This window comes from Apium graveolens, chromosome 6 (assembly GCF_009905375.1).
Source record: "Apium graveolens cultivar Ventura chromosome 6, ASM990537v1, whole genome shotgun sequence".
In the NCBI taxonomy this organism is placed as follows: domain Eukaryota; kingdom Viridiplantae; phylum Streptophyta; class Magnoliopsida; order Apiales; family Apiaceae; genus Apium; species Apium graveolens.
In genome coordinates, this window is record NC_133652.1 from 40,033,275 (window position 1) to 40,039,366 (window position 6,092).

Genomic DNA, 6,092 nt, shown 5'->3' on the forward strand with positions numbered 1-6,092 from the left:
AAACTCTCATGCAGCACAACTTAGTGAAGGTGGAGATGTTGTAACGATTGTTTGGTTATTGATGGCTCATTTCGGACTGGGAGATCGCTCTCGATCAATTGGAGATAATGAAAATTCAGAGCTGGACGTGTTAGATTTTGTAGATGCTGCCCTGGCATTTCAATTAAACAATTTGACTGGAAGGGGGTAGGATCCAGTTCCTATGTTAATAGGAGCGGGAGTTCTTCTTTTTCCGTAGGCAACAACAAGTCTTGGCCGGTTTCTGGACCACATTTGGAAACCCTGTACATTTATCCGGACTAGCAGAACATCAAACCCCATTAAAGAATCATATACTATTAAACTGCACAAAATTTTAATACATTTTCGTAATGTAAAAAAACAGAGTTTTCCCAGTTTGACCACCTCATCACAAGCATTTTCAAAGATAGTGTAATTTATTTCAAGTGTACAAGTATACAACTCAAAATTTCCTTTGACATTGTTCAGCCCAACATGCCTCATGATCACTAAATAACTGAAATAAGCTGACCATTGCCAATGTAATTTGAATCAACTAAAATCATCCACATGCAAATGTAATGTGTTTCTAGAATTCTAAAATGTCTATACCGTCAAATAAAATTAAGCCGCCCAGTGCCGCGGAGAAACTCTATTCTATAATTTATTGATAACATGTACCAATACTTTGATTTACATGGAGAGGTGAGTAAATAAACACGAGTGGAAGCTCTTGGGCATTCATAAGGTTCTGCAGGCTGCCTTGGGGTCTCCAAAATGTAAGAAAAACAATAGCAGGGCAGTTTCATTTATGAGACATTTGAGAATGGAAACCAAAAACACCTGGCTTCGGAAAAAGAAAATTTCTAGGTCAATTATGTTAGTTCCCGGGGTAATATGCATATCTTAGTGTTACCGAAAAAAATGTGATGTTGGCATGGAGACAAATTTTTACTTATGGGGCCATAAGCCCTTCAATAGTGTAACTTAGTGACTTGGCCCAGTCATCTTTAAGTAGCAGTGTCTGCAGGGTGTGCATCATGTCATAATCTGGGTCAAGCTTTCTCTGCCAACCCTACAAAATCAGAAGCACCACTATATGATTATCGATTTCCAATATTCATCACCATATCACATAAACATAAGAAACTAATCCTGTGGATAAGTATCAGAACTTGAAGTTCAGTGGTCACATTTCCACTCTAGTAGGCACGTGAATGATTAAAAGTGTAGATACTTCATCACACAGATAGCACATATATAAAAGCAAGGAAAAAATGAGACTCATTTGGCAAGGAAGCAAGCATGTTGATAAATGGCTCATTTCTTCGTAACTATAATTCACTAAATATATATGCATTGGCGTATATTGAGCCTTTTAGACTGTGTTTCTGCAATACAAGCATAACACATATAGCGACAATTACGAACTTTTCCTTGTACATTTGTTACTCTGTCAACCTTCATAATCTCATCTCATATCACAATTTGTTTAATTTCACAAGACCTACGCACTTAATATAACTGTTAGCTCCCGTTAACTGTGTGTATGATATTGGAAAAGTATGGTGCTGCAGACTGCAGGAAAGGATCAATAGAGGACATTGGTCAAAGTATAGGAGAAGAAACAACTGTGAAGAAGACAGAACAAGGATACATGCACTAAACAATTGAAATCATGACATGCATAACAACACCATTCTCTTTTGGTATTTAAATGAAAAAAGAAGACTTGATTAAGCTAAAACAATTTCAGTAGAGATTACCTCAAGAACCAAAGTGGTAACCATCACAGTGCAAACATTCCCATCTATATTGACTCTATGTCGCCTAACTTTCTCAAGTAATTGATGCATGCAATCTGCAGGATGAACTGCGTCACCGTCCACAGTACCCCAAAAGTCAAATGATTCTGTCACTTCCTGTTAAATAAAAAGTTCTTAATAAAGAAGTATCATAGAATTAAAACCCACTACTAGATAACTAATACTTATAAAGCATAAACAATCAGCATAAGAAAATGTAACTACATAAAAAGTAACCTTTAACAATGACCAGAACCAATATTCTAATACATAGATATGCAGATATACAATTCCAACCAAACTGAACAAGTATAACTTATCTATTACTGTACTTCCTGGTTTTGTCATATTCTACCATTGAATTCATTATATGTAAGAAACCACTGTTTCCGATACTTAGGGAACACTTTTGAAACTATAAATTTATATTCAAGTCATCAAACAATATAAGCTTGGTCTGGTTTTTACTGTTCATTTTTTAATTTCAGATGTCAAACCATTTAGACTGTTAGTTGCTCATGATATGCTACTGAAACACATGAAGACCATGGGAGCTTTAGCGACCACATGGAAGATCCGCTGATCATAAAAATAACAAAATCTGCAGTCAGCTAATAACTAAAATAGGAAACATCCTCTACAGTTTTTAAAACTATAATTTTCCACTTTGAAACATGTAAGCACTTAGATGATGGTTTGTCATAATTAACTCCAGACGGGTATACTTCTTAACTGACAACTACTACACTGCACTACTTTATTACCTTAATAAAGGCCTTCGGATTGGGACAATTTTGTTGCTTTGATAATCTAAGTGTGCACTCCGCCGCTGTACGACCATCTCGACGGGCAACAGCCTTAAAGAATTCCAGCAAATTTACCCGATCACCTCCGGAAAGTTCAGCTGTCATACCTACATCAAGGAAAATGACATGAGGCTTTGTTTTAAACAGCCGCCTTCGAGAAGAGTTGCTTTGGGCTACCCGGACAAGAATATTTCCAGGATGCATGTCAGCATGAATAAAGTTGTCCACCTGGAAGAAAATAGATAAAAACTTTAAAACCAGTATAAAGTAAAAACTATAATCAACTTCCACACAACTAAGAAATTAACTTGTACGCTCCATTGCTATTTCTGGAGAAGAGAACATAATTAAATTATAAACACACTGAAAACATCAAATTCATAAATTATTTTGCCTTATGCAAACATATTATATTAGCACCTACTCTCTGATAGAAGAACCCAAAAAAACATTGTATCAAGTTCACAAGTATATGTCACACTGTCCTTCATATATTTTGTACTGTAAAGCATGTAATCAGACAACAATCCAAAACCACCTGCGGAAGCAGTTCAAAGTCCTTTATTTAAAAATTTAAATTTTGTGACAAAATGACACAACTATATTTTTAATGCATGAGCTTTGTCTTTGTTTATTGAAATAGCGTGCCATAAAATTGCAACCATTCAATAAAAAATATAATTCTTTGGCAAAAACAAGACTATGCAGTGCTAGAAAATCAGAAGTTGTAGCCTGATGCTACTTTCCGTATACATTGGCCATGCATTGCCATACAAGCATGCCAAGTTCAATCAATAACAGAATCATATAATATCACTGTTGCTATCTTGTGGTTGAAAGAGAAAAAAGAACGCCCAACATCTCTTTACATGCATGGCTTTAGAAAGGCGAAATTGTACAGTTAAATATATTTACCACTTACCAGAAGCATCTTTAGAAGTGCATGAGTCCCAATATGCGCAAGGGAACTTTTAAGTCGCTCATGCCCGCTAAGTTCATCAACATAGTGAGCAACACTTTCCCCTTGCTCAAATGATTCCACCAATACAGCAGGATGAACGAGTGGGTACACAGGCTTCGGAAATGAAACATTCTTCCACCTACGAAAATTATAGATGAAGCGGCTCAAATGAGAAGCCTCCCTTGCAAGGTCCACTTGAGACATCATAAAAACCGCAAACTGCTGCAAACTTTCATCTAGTCTCAACCAGTTCAGAGCGGGTATAAATTTTGACGTCTTTGCTACTAAGTTAATTATCTGAAAGTCTCTTCTAATGGAATCACCAACTCCAGGATGTCTAACTTTCACCGCAACTACCATTGGCTTGTTCTCACGACCACGGTATCGACACTTCAAAGATGCACGATACACCTGGGCAATACTTCCTGATGCTACTGGTGCTTCCTCAAAATTGTCAAAAATTTCATAAATCTTACGGCCAAAAGCCCTTTCAATACTCTTTTTGGTGTACAAAAAGCTATGTTCAGGGGCTTTGGCATGAAGCTTTGAAAGTTCAGTGCAAAGATCTATTGGAAAAAGATCCGGTCGGGTAGCTGCCCACTGACCCCACTTTATAAATGCTGGTCCTGCTCTTTCCAGGGTGAAACGGACAAGCTGAAGCCATTTCTTTCTATATTGAACTCCTAGGGAATCCACAAAAGGGGCCATCACTATGCTGGGAGAAAACAACATGGCCAAGTAAAGAGCTCTCAGCAATAAAAATACACCTTCGAATGCTGAATAGATTACAGAGGTTAAAAAAGCATGTCCATCCTGCGCTTGTGCATACAAAGAATTACTACGCTGCAAGGTATCCGAATTTGCTGATGCTTGCGCCCATGCTACATTACCACATGTTATAGCAAATAAGCCAGGAACTATCACATATGAGCGACTCAAGGCCAGGGTAATTGCTTGGGTGAGCCTATATATGGGGTTGGAAGTATGTCCACGGTAAAAAGCCTCTTCCAAGCAACTTGAGCATGATGTGTTATTCTGTTGCCTGCTGGGATGGCATGATAATTCCTAATGTATCTATCATTGCAAAATCTGGCCCGGACCCTGTAGCCCAAAAACGACCACTGTTTCCCACTAGACATAAATTGTGAAAATAACCTGCGTTGTGGGGAGTATAGCACTTCTGTACTATCTGCCGAAAATTTCCTCCCATTTGAATAGATGGTTTTCTGGCTTGGGTGAATGGACTCTGATATTCTCTTAATATTTTCTATCCTAAGAAATCTGCAACCAAAATAGTATAGTCAAATTTTAGTGATCACCTAATTTAACTTGCTCAAATATTCTTTTACAAATCCATGTTATAGCAACAACAGGTAAATAATGAAATGTTAGAAACCTACTAGTAGGTAACTGTCATTAAGAATATTCAACAACAAAGTTAGCCGAAACTTAAAGCTGATGACCAAGGATAATGTATTACAGCATTAGGTTAACATCATAAGTGAAACATCTACTGATACTAAGCCCAAAAAAAAAAAAAATTGCTGATAGCCTAGCGGTTATGCTCCTCATAGTCATGTGTAAGAAATCGAGCTCTCCCTCAACATATACTTATTCATCTAATGCACTTAAAATATGTAACAAGCCAATAAAAAATTAGCTAGATTATATATAAAATCCAGGTACTTGTACAATTAACAAAACTATCTAAACATAACACTAAACCCTGCCAAAAAAAACCTATGTGCTACAATAAATGTGTGTAAATGTATCTATATATGGAATTTTAAGGTAAACAAAAAAAGAGTTGAAAGCAGAAAGAGAGGGGGGGGGGAGAGAGAGAGAAGGACCTTAACATAGTGACAAGTGGGTAAAAAATATGAAACGGGTCGGTATTAAAATACCCAAGAAGTGTACAACGGGCATTTTCCACACATTTGAGGATGAAAATGAGAAAGAACCTCTCAAGCTTTAATTTTTTATGATTACTTTCGAGTAATAAAAAACCTATATGAGCTTCTGGTGAGTTTTTGGGTCGGTAAAAACAAGGCGGCGAAGTTCAAAGATGACCCTCCAAAACCCCCAACAACTCGGGTATATGTTTGGCCGTTTGGGTTGTATTCAAGAAAAAGGGGTTTGATTTGGATCACTTTCGCCAAGCACAGTTTTATGCAGTTCTATATTGACTTGACTTGTAATGGAAGAAAAATCGATTTTTGCATTATAAGGTTATTTATTATAGAAATTTTCAATTTTATCAGAACTATCTTTTTGTAGATTTTAACTGTTTAACCTAAGTTTTTGATACTTGTTTTAAATTAATTAATTAATTAATTAACCTTTGGTTATTTTTTGTTGTTGAGAAATATGTTCTTATATATCATTAACATGGTTACGTGCTGATTCTCAATGATCAGGAGAAACTCAGTATCTGACTGCTTTGGATGTCATCAGGATTTGATGCACCATCACGATTTATAGTCTGTAGTGAATATAAAGTATGTTCCTTATTTTGAGTGA

At 36.5% G+C, this 6,092-nt stretch overlaps 1 pseudogene; it reads right to left on the reverse strand.

Moving 5' to 3' along the window:
• Positions 1-518: 518 nt before the first annotated feature.
• Positions 519-5,744, reverse strand: LOC141667639 (uncharacterized; annotated as a pseudogene).
• Between the last annotated feature and the right edge of the window lie 348 nt (positions 5,745-6,092).